At 36.6% G+C, this 14,997-nt stretch overlaps 2 pseudogenes; one reads left to right on the top strand and one right to left on the bottom strand.

Annotated features, from left to right (window-relative positions):
* Nucleotides 1–8,974: 8,974 nt before the first annotated feature.
* LOC120188213 lies at nt 8,975–11,269 on the top strand (annotated as a pseudogene).
* Nucleotides 11,270–11,799: 530 nt separating this feature from the next.
* LOC120188214 lies at nt 11,800–13,940 on the bottom strand (annotated as a pseudogene).
* Nucleotides 13,941–14,997: the final 1,057 nt, after the last annotated feature.

Here is a 14,997-nt window from a genome sequence, read left to right as displayed (position 1 = left end):
AAAGTGTCGATACATATATAAAAAGTGTCGATCCCAAAAACATCGAAACAGATAATTATAATGTAATAGGTAATTTTGTAATACAACCGGTATAAATATACCGGTTTTATGTGAGAATATGTCTACATAATGTATCGACACTTTTTTATTTTGTGTCGATACTTTTTGTCCAGAATGAATGCCAAAAATGATGAACGAAATGTGTCGATACATATATAAAATGTGTCGATCCCAAAAACATCAAAACAGATAATTATAATGTAATAGTTAATTTTGTAATATAACCGGTATAAATATACCGATTTTATGTGAGAATAGGTCTACATAATGTGTCGACACTTTTTTATTTTGTGTCGATACTTTTTGTCCATAATGAATGCCAAAAAGGATGAACGAATAAAGTGTCGATACATATATAAAAAGTGTCGATCCCAAAAATATTGAAACAGATAATTATAATGTAATAGGTAATTTTTTAATATAACTGGTATAAATATATCGATTTTATGTGAGAATAGGTCTACATAATGTATCGATACTTTTTTATTTTGTGTTGATACTTTTTGTCCAGAATGAATACAAAAAATGATGAACGAATAAAGTGCCAATACATTTATAAAAAGTGTCGATACCAAAAACATCGAAACCCTATAAATATAATGTAATAGGTAAATTTACAATGTAATCGGTATAACAATACCGGTTTTATGGAAGAATAGGTCTACAACATGTATCGACACTTGTGTGTCGATACTTTTTGTCCAGAAGGAAATCCAAAAGTTGCACGCATAAAGTGTCGATACATTTTTAAAAAGTCTCGATCCCAATAACATCGAAAGCGATAATTATAATGTAATAGGTAAATTTTTAATGTAACCGGTATAAATATACCAGTTTTATGAGAAAATAGGTAATCATAAAGTATAGACAATTGTTAAATTTGTGTCGATACCATTTTAAATATCGCGTGTTTTCCCCCTCCATTATTTATAGTGGATACAAATTCCAAATCGATAAACCCTAAACCTAAAGGAAAAAGAGATCTCTTCTTCTCCAACGAATACTAGTGTTCTCATAACAGTGACGATAAGATATTCAGGTAAATTTATCGATATTTTATGGGTTTGATTGATTTCCACATTGGAGTTTTTTTCCTGAATGGGTTTGTGTTCCAATGTAATAGCATCCACACCCAAAACGGCTCCAAAACGTCAGCGTCAGAAGCGCGGTCTTTCTCAAAGCTCTTCTCAACCGACGTCTTCTCAACCACAACCTCCTTCTCAAACAATCGCTACTTCTGAGGAAATCAAGACGTTCGAAACTCTGAAATTTAGATCCGATACGGAGAAAGAAAGATGGCAGACGAGTTTTAAAGTAAGGAAGATTCGTCCCGAACATGTCATTGACCTGTGCTTCTTGTTTGATGATAAATATACGTTTAGTTTTAAATCTATATTTATATTTTGGGGTTGTCTTGAATTCCTTGGTATAGAACCAAAATATTACCCTAATCTAGTTAGAGTCTTCTACAACAATGCTTCCTTACAGCGCGAGCATAATAAGACTAATATAATAGGAATTAATACCCATGTCATGGGAAAGGATATATATATATATCTCTCCGGGAACTATTGCAGAGGGTCTAGGTGTCGAGAATAAAGGGATTCAGATGAAAATAATTTAGATACTACAATACAACGGGTTGTTAGAAATAGCCCAATTCACCTAGAGGTAGAGTCGAGAGTGTTTCACAAAAATGCTCAGTTGGTATATCCGGCCTACTGGGGCAAAACATTCAACGCTTCGAGATAGTGAATATTGGTGGATAGCAAAGTATAAATCCAATAAGGCTCCAAACATTGCTAAACTGATATTTAATACAATTGTATATATGGCCACAAAGGGAGCAACAATTCCAACTTCACTACCACATGGATGTGTCATCACCCATCTGTTGAATAAGAAAGAAGTTGATTTTTCGCATGACGCCCCTGTTCGATTAACTCGCAAGATTGGCATGTTATTTATTAAAAAAGCGGGATATGATTTTGTTGAAAAAGTCAGTTGGAAGCGAGTGAAGGAGGTCAGATTAGATCAAGAGAGGGAGGAAATGGGCCCATTGGCCATGAATACAACCAACCAATTGGAGACGCAATGATAGAAGAAGCTCTGAAAGCTCCAGGAGCTCCAGTTGGAGAGAATGTCACAATTAAGACGGTGATGGAATACATTGTCAATTTTCGGGAGCATATTGATTCCCTTGTGAGTGGAATGTGAGCCGATATTTCATCACTGCGCGATGAAGTCTCCATGTTGCGTGACGAATTACGTCAACTAAATCAAACGAGTTAGGTAACTAATTATTTATGTTTCTAAACATTTACACGTTCTGAAAAGTATTTTATTTTCTTTTAACAGATGTGGACAACCAAAAGGTCATTGAAGATGAAGATGATGATTATGATGATCCAAACAAGTATATCGTGTCTGCAACACCGCCTACAAGAAAACTTATAATTTTTTATGTCAATGGTGTCCTTGCCTACATCCTAAGACAACCAAAAGGTTTTAATTCTGTTCTTTTGTATCCATTATTTTAACATATAAGCATAGAACTTTAATCTCATTTTCTTCATGTTGTAGATGTTGTCCTCAGAAAAAGATTATATGAATTTATGCATTTTTGTGTAGACAATTTTGTTGTTGCCATTTGGTCTTCCAAGATGAGGTTAGAACTGTTGAGCAATTGAATTACTGTAACCAAAATCGTTAATATACAATTAAATGTTAACATTCAAACTTGATTACAATCTCAGGCATAACATCGACCATGTACTTGAGAAACTACCTTTGTTGTCTGACCATTTTCTATTCACTTGGGTAAGATGAATCTCAATACAGTTTGCTGACTTTTATTTGTCTATGATTCCTACATATTTATGTTCGACTGTTTTTGAACATGATCAAGCAAATTGCAAAACATACGATAATATTACCTACTATAAAGATCTCAATGATGTTTGGAATGCGTTTCATTATTTTAACAACCTAAATACACTGTTGGTCGATGATTCACCGAAAAAAATGATTTATAATCCGGTAAGTTGCATTTATGCAATATGTTTTTCCAGTTAAACAGGTGTTCATACATTGATTGATTAACAATTTATGTGTTTATATAGAAATACAATTACATATGTCCACATCCCTTTGACGATGCTTCCCATTCGGGCGACAATGCTCTAGGTATGACACAAATTTATTCCTGCTTATGCAAATTTCGTAGTAAAATTGCACCTCATTAGTTTGATAATTGAAATTATTTATATATGTCCTCAAAAAAAGGCGGTAACATACGAGAGTTTTTGGAAAATTTGTTGAAGGCGCCTAATGTTCCGGACTTCGTTAGAAATAACCCTTTTTAATCGGATTATTTTCGTTGTGGGTACATTATTTGAACATTGTTATGTATAAATTATTTGAACATTATTTGAACATTGTTATGTATAAATTTCTTGTGTATGCAAGTTACTTGAACAGTATGAATCAATTATGCAATTTAATTTATAAGGTAACAACTTACCTTTTTTCAAAACTTATTAACTTAGCTAATATGCATGTTATCATTGATTATTCCATATTTGCTTCTCCGTATACATATACATTTGAGGATTTTTGAAATATCAATAATAGTTATTAATGTATTTTACATCTGCGTGCAAATATCGGAACACATTATTAAAGAATCATTTTCTATAATCTCCACAACAAAGTTTTTATACATAAAGTTTCCAAACTTAAAGTTTCCCATAAAGTGTCGATACATTTTTAAAAAGTATCGATCCCAAAAACATCGAAACCCATAATTATAATGTAATAGGTAATTTTGCAATAAACGGTGTATTTATACCGGTTTTATGTGAGAATCGGTCTACATAATGTGTCGACAATTTTTAATATTGTGTCGATACTTTATCTAGAATGAATGTCCAAAAGGGTGAACGCATAAAGTGTCGATACATTTATAAAAAGTATTGATCCCAAAAACATCGAAACCGATAATTATAATGTAATAGGTAAATTTACAATGTAACCAGTACAAATGTACCAGTTGTTTTAGAAAATAGGTGAACATAATGTATTGACACGTTGTAGATTTATGTCGATACTTTTGGTCCTCAAGGAAAATCCAAAAAGGTTGCACCCATAAAGTGTCGATACATTTTTAAACAGTATCGATCCCTAAAACATCGAAACCCATAATTATAATGTAATAGGTAATTTTCTAATATAACTGGTATAAATATACCGTTTTTGTGAGAAATTGTCTACATAATTTGTCGACACTTTTAAATGATGTGTCAATACTTTTTTCCAGAATGAATGCCCAAAGACGGGTGAACGCAGAAAGTGTCGATACATTTATAAAAAGTATCGATCTCAAAAACATTGAAACCGATAATTATAATGTAATAGGTAAATTTACAATGTAACCGGTATAAATGTACTAGTTTTTTGAGAAAATAGGTGAACATAATGTATCGACGTGTTTTAGATTTGTGTCGATACTTGTAAATAACGTGTTTTTTCTTCCTTCATTATTTATAATGTAACGCTAAAAACCCTAAATCGACAAACCCTCTATTAGAAATACTAGCGTTCATAACAGTTACGATCAGTTATTCATGTGACAAACACTTTTTTTCCCTTCTTGCATTCGATAGGTATGTTGTCGAAACCCTAATTTTTTAGAAAATCTTCGAAAAGAGGGATTAGGTTTTAAATTTTGCTATTTGTGAATGGTTATAGGTTGCAAGTTCAATTTTTGTTCGCGAAGATAATGACCTTCAAATGGAGCCCTAGCGTATCAATATTGAAGAAAATCGAAAGCGACCAGTAAGTATCAATGTATTCATGTAATTTTTCTCGAAATGGTAATTGGATTAAAGTGCTTAATCCAATTTAATTAATTTAAATATGTACAGTCTTACTGAATGCGAAAGGATAAAGAAAGCTCATAATCATGTTGACAGCATAGCCAATAAAACCCCTTGCAAGGTCCAAATGTAAGCTAAGAATTGGTAAGGCAAGTTTCCTTTGATGATTTAGGGTTTAGATCCCTCCATCGTAAGGAGTGCATGATTGAACATTATGTTTAATAGTTGCATTCAGTTGTTGAAGAATTGTTCTTAATTTTATATAAGGATAGTTTTATTGGCTATGTAGTCAACATGAGTAACCTGGATAATCCCAATTACAGAACTGATTCCGACATGATTGCGGGAGACTATAGTCTATATATTGTTTGGCATTTATGTGATGATGCGGATGAAATATTAAACGGTCTCGTAAGCCACAATCAAAATAGACTAAGAGAGTAAATTTTGTTAATGTAGGGTTAATTTTGTATAACTTATTTTTAATTTTGTATGTGAATGTAATTATGTATGAGATGAGAAAAATTAGCAATAGGTTGTTGTACATGTTTCTTATACACAATAGGAGTCATGTTGATACGATATATGGAGATCGTTTTCATCATGTGCGGGACTGAATGGTCATTCCAATCCATCTTCGAAAAAATCAGTTGATGTAGGTTGTGTGCTTGTATTCAAACTGAGCTTGACTTGAGGACATGTTAGTTTGTTATGTCCCTCGCCGTTGTAGTACCCACATCGCCTAATTTTCTTCTCGACCTTGTTCTTTGGTACTTCTTTCACTTGCGTTGTTTTCGATCAGGGTCGCGAACGTTGTTTACTACACTACTCTGGTTGACTGAATCATTCAAACCAAACGAGTTTTCAAATTCTTCTATTAGTATTTTCATCTCATCTCTTGTAGTTTTGAAAGACGCGTTTGTCTTTGATGCAATGTAGCATAACCTACTTGACGTTGAACGTAGAGCAGCGAAGCTTGCCATTTGCATCACTTTGGAGGCACATTCAAGTCAACATAACTGGGTGCAGAAGCCTTTGCATCCTTAGTCCACCTACTTTGAATTAAAGTCCCGGGCAAATATGTGTAATCCAAGTGCTTCAAAATGTGAAGTTGATGGCGACACGGAAGTCCAACGGTCTCGAATTTTTTGTATGAGTAAATTAGGGTTTCCGTACGATAATCAAAACTAATTTCAAATGTTCTATTTTTTCTTTATATTTTGTCAACATATAATGTTGACATTCATCTGATAAAGACTGAATCTCTTCCTCAATCCGATACAATATCTCCCGTTGAAGTTCATCTTGGAACGCACGAAAAGATTTGCAGGTAAAAATCTCAGCAGCATGGCTTTCAAGTTCGACCAGTTTTGTGATCTGGAAGGGCTTCATCTGGGAACTTAAGTAATCTGCTTTCAACTCGTTCATACGCATTCTACTAATTCCATCTTCAATTGCACGAACAACATCTAAATATGTCTTCTTGTGTTTCAGTGCAATCGCTAGTGAAGCATTCATAGACTCGCACCTTTGTGTTGAGTGAATATTGGCAAAGAAATGACCGGTTAGATATGCTTGTGCCTATACGTGCCGAGTATTTCCCTTCTCAATCACTCATGGATGCTTTTCGACATTGAATTATGAAACATCCGAACGCCATTGAATATCGAATTCCTCAGTTGTCCACCAGGTAACCATGCATTTTGAGAATGCTGCTGTAAATTTTGGGTCACCAATGTTAGCTTGTGCATTGCGAGAAAGATGCAAAGAACATAATTTGTGCTTAGCATAAGGGATAACAGATTTGATAGCCCTTTGCATTGCCCTATCCCTATCGGTGACAAATGAAATAGGCGATTTATTCATCATGGCTTCTAAAAAATTCTGTAGCACCCACTCGAAAGATTGGGACGTCTCATCAGCGATTATGGCAGTGGAAAACACAATTGTGTTATGGTGATGATTGACACCGACAATAGGCATAATTGGTCTACCATAAAAATTATCTTTGTACGTTGTGTCGAACGCAATTACATCACCGAAGCATGTGTAATCTGATCTCGATGTAGAATCCGACCAAATAAGATTATGCAATGCTCCTGATTTGTCAACCGAGTATGTCATAAAAAACTCGGGATCATCATGTTTCTTATAATCAAAGTAAGCAATAAGTGCATTCATATCCCCATCGACGATTTCCTTTTCTTTACCTCTTTGAAGTGCATTGTAGAGGTCTTTATGTGTAAATCCAACATTGATAGCCCCCTGCTGCGTTAAATAGTTCATTACTTGTGACGTGCCAACACTGACCTCTTTCAATGATGTTGCCTCATCGATATCAGCCTTACTTACAGCTCTATTAGAATGCATAAATAGTGTCATAACAGGTGTACACAATGCATGATTATGTTTCTGATAAGACTTACTTATAACCAGTGATCGTTTGTATTTGTTGATATAACTACGACTCTAGCCTTGCATCCTGTTCTTGTGACTGGCGTATGAGCACGTTGATGGTCAACAGTATTGGCTTTTAATTCTCGAAACCCTTCTTTGAAACAACAAAATTCTTGTGTCTTCATATTCCCTTCCACGTCAAGCCGTGTTGTTCCCATACGTGCACTAAACCCATGTTTCCGTACGAATCCCTTGTAAAAGTACCAAGCTTGATCACGTGAAGAGAAGAGCTGACCAACCAATCTGTCAGATTCATCAACATTATGTACTTCATGGCATTCCCCGGTTGGCTTAAAATTGTCTGCATCAGTATGATCCATGACAAAAATTTTGTTGTGCAAGTTCAGTGGTCCCGGAGTTGATGGAGATGTAAGTAAAGGTTCATTCAACATGTTTCAGTCGTGCTTTTAATAGGATGTGGTATTGGTAGTGGTAGTTGAAGGGTGGGTACAACATTAAATTCGCGTGACATATTTAGGTGTGTACAATAACTACCTAAATATGTCGATACATTTTCTAAAAGTATCGACCCAAAGAACATCGAAACCAATAATTATAATGTAATATGTAAATTAACAATGTAACCATTATAAATATACCGGTTAATTAGAAAACAGGTAAACATAATGTATCGACACTTGTTTAATTTGTGTTGATACTTATTGTACAGAATGAATGCCCAAACGGGGTGCACGCATAAAGTGTCGATACAATTATTAAAAGTATCGATCCCAATAAAATCGAAACCGATAATTATAATGTAATATGTAAATTTACAATGTAACCGGTATAAATATACCGATTTTATGAGAAAATAGGTCATCGTAAAGTATCGATACTTATTAAATTTGTGTCGATATATTTTGTCCATATGAATGCCAGACGGGTGCACTAATAAAGTGTCGATACATTTTTAAAAAGTATCGATCCCAAAAATATCAAAACCCATAATTATAATGTAATACGTAATTTTATAATATAACCGGTATATTTATACCGGTTTTATGTAAGAATAGGTCTACATAATGTGTCGACACTTTTTAATGGTGTGTCGATACTTTTTTCCAGAATAAATACCCAAAAGGGTGAACGCATATAGTGTCGATACATTTATAAAAAGTATCGATCCAAAAAACATCGAAACTGATAATTATAATGTAATAGGTAAATTTGTAATGTTACCGGTATAAATATACCGGTTTACTTATAAAATAGGTCAATATAAGCGCTACCTATTACATTATATAAGCGTACCTAATATGTTATTGTACTTAATAATATTTTCGGTTAAATACCTATTTTATTATATAAGCGTTATCTATTATATTATATAAGCGCTACCTATTACATTATATAAGCGTTACCTAATATGTTATTGTAATTATAATATTTCCGGTTAAATAATATAACATAACCGGTCTAAATTTTAACTGGTCACTTGTTTAACCGATCACGCCGTATATTAGCCCTTTTTTATGCGCCAAACAGCAGAATTACCCAGGAAACCAAACTGAAACTCCCTTCCATTTCCTCTCTCAACTTATATCCAAGTTCGACTTTCACCATTTCTGTAACTTTTAATATGGAGACCATCAATCAGAAGGATCGACAAAGCAGCTCTTTGGAGAGTTTTTGCACGATTAGTACTACCAGGGATTGTGCCGTGGACCCTTTGTATTGGGGTGTTGCAGCCGAGTCACTCAAGGGGAGCCATTTGGATGAAGTGAAACGTATGGTCGCTGAGTATAGGAGGCCGCTGGTGAAGCTCGGGGGTGAGACCTTGACGATTTCTCAAGTTGCAGCCATAGCTACACGTGACTTGGGTGTCAAGGTTGAGCTTTCAGAGGATGCAAGGGCTGGTGTTAAGGCCAGCGCTGATTGGGTTATTGATGGCATGAACAAAGGCAGCTATGGTGTTACTACTGGTTTTGGTGCTACTTCTCATCGAAGAACTAATCAAGGAGCCGCCCTTCAAAAAGAGCTAATTAGGTAACTCTTTATTCTCGTATTGATGCATGTAAATATTATACTCCATCAGAAAAGAAAGCAAACATTATTTATTCAGTATACTACAAATTGAATGTGTTTTGTCGGTTTAGGTTCTTAAATGCTGGGATCTTTGGCAATGGAACCGAGTCATGCCAAACACTTCCTCACTCAGCAACTCGAGCAGCCATGCTTGTCAGGATCAATATCCTACTCCAGGGATACTCTGGGATCAGGTTTGAAATTCTGGAGGCAATCACCAAGCTTCTCAACCACATCACCACCCCGTGTTTGCCACTTCGTGGAACCATTACAGCATCTGGTGATCTTGTCCCTCTTTCCTACATTGCTGGATTGCTCACTGGCAGGCCTAATTCCAAAGCAGTTGGACCCCATGGGGAACCCCTTGATGCCCACGAAGCCTTGCGTCTAGCCAGCATTGATTCCGGTTTCTTTGTGTTGCAGCCTAAAGAAGGCCTTGCTCTTGTCAATGGCGCTGCAGTTGGTTCAGGCTTGGCTTCCATGGTTCTGTTTGAGGCAAACATATTGGCTGTTCTGTCAGAAATTTTATCTGAAATTTTTTCTGAAGTCATGGATGGTAAACCAGAGTTCACCGACCACCTGACACATAAATTGAAGCACCATCCTGGACAAATAGAGGCCGCTGCTATAATGGAACACATTCTTGAGGGAAGCTCTTATGTTAAAGCGGCTAAGAAGCTGCATGAAATGGACCCTTTGCAGAAACCAAAACAAGATCGATATGCTTTGAGGACATCTCCACAGTGGCTTGGTCCACAGATTGAAGTGATCAGATTTGCAACCAAATCAATCGAAATAGAGATTAGCTCCGTCAATGATAACCCTTTGATCGATGTGTCAAGAAACAAGACATTACATGGTGGCAACTTCCAGGGTACCCCAATTGGTGTCTCAATGGACAATGCTCGTTTGGCTATTGCAGCTATCGGAAAACTTATGTTCGCCCAATTCTCTGAACTTGTTAATGATTTCTACAACAATGGTCTCCCATCAAACCTCTCTGGTGGTAGGAACCCAAGTCTGGATTATGGTTTCAAGGGTGCTGAAATTGCAATGGCTTCCTATTGTTCCGAGCTCCAATACTTCGCTAATCCAGTCACCAACCATGTTCAAAGTGCAGAGCAGCACAACCAAGATGTGAACTCTTTGGGATTAATCTCTTCAAGAAAAACTGCCGAAGCTGTTGATATCTTGAAGCTAATGTCATCCACATTCTTGGTGGCGCTTTGCCAAGCTATTGATTTGAGGCATTTAGAAGAGAATTTGAGGAACACAGTGAAGAACACTGTGAGCGAGATAGCTAAGAAAACGCTCACTACTGGTGCCAATGGTGAACTTCTTCCTTCAAGATTCTGCGAAAATGAATTAGTCAAAGCCGTGGAACGAGAATATGTTTTTGCCTATGTCGATGACCCTTGCAGTGCTACCTATCCATTGATGCAAAAGCTGAGGCAAGTTCTTGTCGAGCATGCATTGACAAACGGTGAGAATGAGAAGAATACAAGTACTTCAATCTTCCAAAAGATTGCAGCTTTCGAAGACGAATTAAAGGCTGTTTTGCCAAAGGAGGTTGAGAGTGCAAGGGCGTCAGTTGAGAATGGAAATGCAGCAATTCCTAACATGATCAAGGATTGCAGATCGTATCCGTTGTACAAATTCGTGAGGGAGGAGCTTGAAACTGGGCTGCTAACTGGAGAAAAGGTCAAGTCACCTGGGGAAGGTTTGACAAGGTGTTCACTGCCATGTGCCAAGGTAAGATTATTGATCCAATGCTGGAGTGTCTAAAGGAATGGAACGGTGCTCCTCTTCCAATCTGCTAGTTTACTTTCTTTTCAAACTTGGATATTTGTCATCTAATCTTTTTAAACATTGGTTGCTTGAATTTTCATTTTAAAAAAGTAAATAATACGAATGTGTATGAAATGTATGTTACTGTTTATTCCAAATCTCTGTAATACAAGTGTGAATTTCGTCTCATTTACGATCCTTGTCGTTTTTGCTGTCCGCTAGAGTTTTTCTTGGCTTATGCAAACCCTAGCCGTGATTTTTAACATTACCCTAAAATAAAATAGAGCTGTCAGTTGACTCGATCGACTATCATATTAGGTTAAAACATTCGATCAAATCGAGTTAAAAAAATCCGAGTTATCCGAGTTTCATCAAGGATATTGTACTCTCAATTTCTTACCAAATATTATGATTAAAGAGTTTCAATAAGAATTTAGGGGTAGCAAGAATTTATTTGATGCACAATTGTATTTCGAAAATATAGGATAAGAAATAATCGGACATTTCATACACATTCGTATTATTTACTTTTCTTACAAGAAAAATAATGCAACAACACGTGAAAAACAGAGCAAAGGATTAGATAACAAGCTTCCAAGATTGAAACGAAAGCAAACTAGCAGATTGGAAGAGGTGCACCGTTCCATTCCTTGAGACATTCCAGCATTGGATCAATGATCTTCCATTGGCACATGGCAGTGAACACCTTTTCAAAATCTTCCCCAGGTGACTTGACATTTTCTCCAGTTTCTCAACTGACACCCTTGCACTCTCAACCTCCTTTGGCAAAACAGCCTTAATTTCGTCTTCGAAAGCTGTAATCTTTTGGAAGATTGAAGTACTCGGATTCTTCTCATTCTCAACGTCTGTCAATGCATGCTCAACAAGAACTTGCCTCAGCTTTTGCATCAATGGATAGGTAGCACTGCAAGGGTCATCGACATAGGCGAACACATATTCACGTTCCACGGCTTTGGGTAATTCCTGTTCGCAGAATCTTGATGGGTGAAGTTCACCATTGGCATCGATAGAGAGCGTTTTCTTTGCTATCTGGCTCACTGTGTTCCTCAAATTCTCTTCTAAATGCCTCAAATCAATGGCTTGGCAAAGTACCACCAAGAATGTGGATGACATTAGCTTCAAGATATCGACAGCTTTGGCAGTTTTTCTTGAAGAGATTAATGCCAATGAGTTCACATCTTGGTTGTGCTGCTCTGCACTTTGAACATGGTTGGTGACTGGATTAGCTAAGTATTGGAGCTCAGAACAATAGAAAGCCATTGCAGTTTCAGCACCCTTGAAACCAGAATCCAGATTTGGGTTCCTACAACCAGAGAGGTTTGATGGGAGCCATTATTGTAGAAATCATTAACAAGTTCAGAGAATTGGGCAAACACGAGTTTTCCGATAGCTGCAATAGCCAAACGAGCATTGTCGTACCCTGGGAGTTGCCACCATGTAATGCCTTATTCCATGACACATTGATCAAAGGGTTATCATTGACAGAGTTAATCTCTCTTTCGATTGATTTGGTTGCAAATTTGATCACTTCAATCTGTGGACCAAGCCACTGTGGAGATGTCCTCAAAGCATATCGATCTTGTTTCGGTTTCTGCAAAGGGTCCAATTCATGCAACTTCTTAGCCGCTTTAACATAAGAGCTTCCCTCAGGTATGTGTTCCATTATAGCAGCAGCCTCTATTTGTCCTGGATGGTGCTTCAATTTATGTCAGGTGGTCGGTGAACTCCGGTTTACCATTTATAACTTCAGCAAAAATTGCAGATAAAATTTCTGAAAGAAGAGCCAATATGTTTGCCTCAAACAAAACCATGGAAGCCAAGCCTGAACAAACTGCAGTGCCATTGACTAGAGCAAGGCCTTCTTTAGGCTGTAAAACAAAGAAGCCGGAATCGATGCTGGCTAGATGCAAGGCTTCGTGAGCATCAAGGGGTTCCCAATGGGGTCCGACTGCTTTGGAATTAGGCCTGCCAGTGAGCAATCCAGCAATGTAGGAAAGAGGGACAAGATCACCAAATGCAGTAATGGTGCCACGAAGTAGCAAAGGGTGATGTGGTGGTTGAGAAGCTTGGTGATTGCCTCCAGAATTTCAAACCTGATCCCAGAGTATCCTTGCAGTAGGGTGTTGATCCTGACAAGCATAGCTGCTCGAGTTGCTGAGTGGGGAAGTGTGTGACATGACTCGATTCCATTGCCAAAGATCCCAGCATTTAAGAAGCTGAACCAACAAAACACATTCAATTTATACTAATGTTCATCTTTTTCTGATGGAATATAATATTTATATGCATGAATATGAGAATAAAGTCTTACCTAATTAACTCCTTTTGAAGGGCGGCTCCTTGATTAGTTCTTCGATGAGAAGTAGCACCAAAACCAGAAGTAACACCATAGCTGTCAGTGCCTTTTTTCATGCCATCAAGTACCCAATCAGCGCTGGCCTTAACACCATCCCTTGCATCCTCTGAAAGCTCAACCTTGACACCCAAGTCAGGTGTAGCTATGACTGTAACTTGAGAAATCGTCAAGGTCTCTCCCCCGAGCTTCACCAACGGCCTTCTATACTCAGAAACCATACGTTTCACTTCATCCAAATGGCTCCCCTTGAGTGACTCGGCTGCAACACCCCAATGCAAAGGGTCCATGGCACCCCTCGACACACAACTCTCCAAAGAGTTGCTTTGTTGATCCTTCTGAGTGATGGTCTCCATGTTAAAAGTTACAAAAATGGTAGAAGTCGAACTTGGTAATCAAAATGTGATGTTTTGGCCAGTTGAGAGAGGAATGGGAGCGAATCAAATCAGTTCCTTTCGTTTCCTCTCTGAAGAGAGAATGGGAAAGAAGGCTGGTTTAAATAAGGATGGGCTTGTAAGCTAATAACAAATAATTGGATAACATAGAATTTCATTCACTTGAAATTGGGTTAACCTAATTCGTACTTGAAATTAGTTAACTTAATTTGTTATTTAATTTTTGTGAAAAATAATAAATTAAAGACGTTTTTATTAAAACTAAAAGTACTTTTACTTGAAATTAACTTGTCAAAACGGTCTATCCCCGGAGGGGGAAAAGGGTCTCGTTTCGAAAATAATTCTTTGGAACGACCGATTAATGATAAAAACGTTGTTCAAGGAATCACCACCAATATTTGATTAGGGTGTTATTGGGCACCCAAAAATAAATTTGTCATTTTAATAAAATATTAATTTTAATTAAAACGACAAACTTGCGGTCTGTGTTACCAAAATTTGAGTTCGGGAATCGGTTACATGTGGGGAAGGATTAGCACTCCCACAACGCCCTAAATCGGTACCTAGTCGATTAATTAATTGTCTTTGCAATAAAATTTACCAGCTCGAGTCTAATTTAAGATCCCCTAAAATAATGTTCTTTGAATTTTTGGATGAAACATGATAATATTTAATTATTTCCTATCGAGAAGAATCGATCTCTCATACCTTGAAGCAATCGATTCTTACTCCAATCGAAATGAAATATTAAAATTTCATTCTAAATTTCACTATCAATTTCAAAATAATAACCCAAAATAATTTTAAGAGTGAAAACGATAATATTTAATTATTTCCAATCGAGAATAAATGACCTTTTCTGCATTAAAACAATCATTTATTACCCCAATTGAAATAAAGAGATTTTATTATTTCGTCTTAAAATTACATAGCGACTCGAAGGAAAACGATAATATCTAATGATTTCCACTCGTGAATAAATGACCTCCCGTACCTTAAAGCAACCTTTTATTACTCA

This window comes from Hibiscus syriacus, unplaced genomic scaffold, assembly GCF_006381635.1.
Source record: "Hibiscus syriacus cultivar Baekdansim isolate YM2019G1 unplaced genomic scaffold, ASM638163v2 tig00116939_pilon, whole genome shotgun sequence".
Classification (NCBI taxonomy): domain Eukaryota; kingdom Viridiplantae; phylum Streptophyta; class Magnoliopsida; order Malvales; family Malvaceae; genus Hibiscus; species Hibiscus syriacus.
This window is presented reverse-complemented; position numbering and strand designations above follow the sequence as displayed.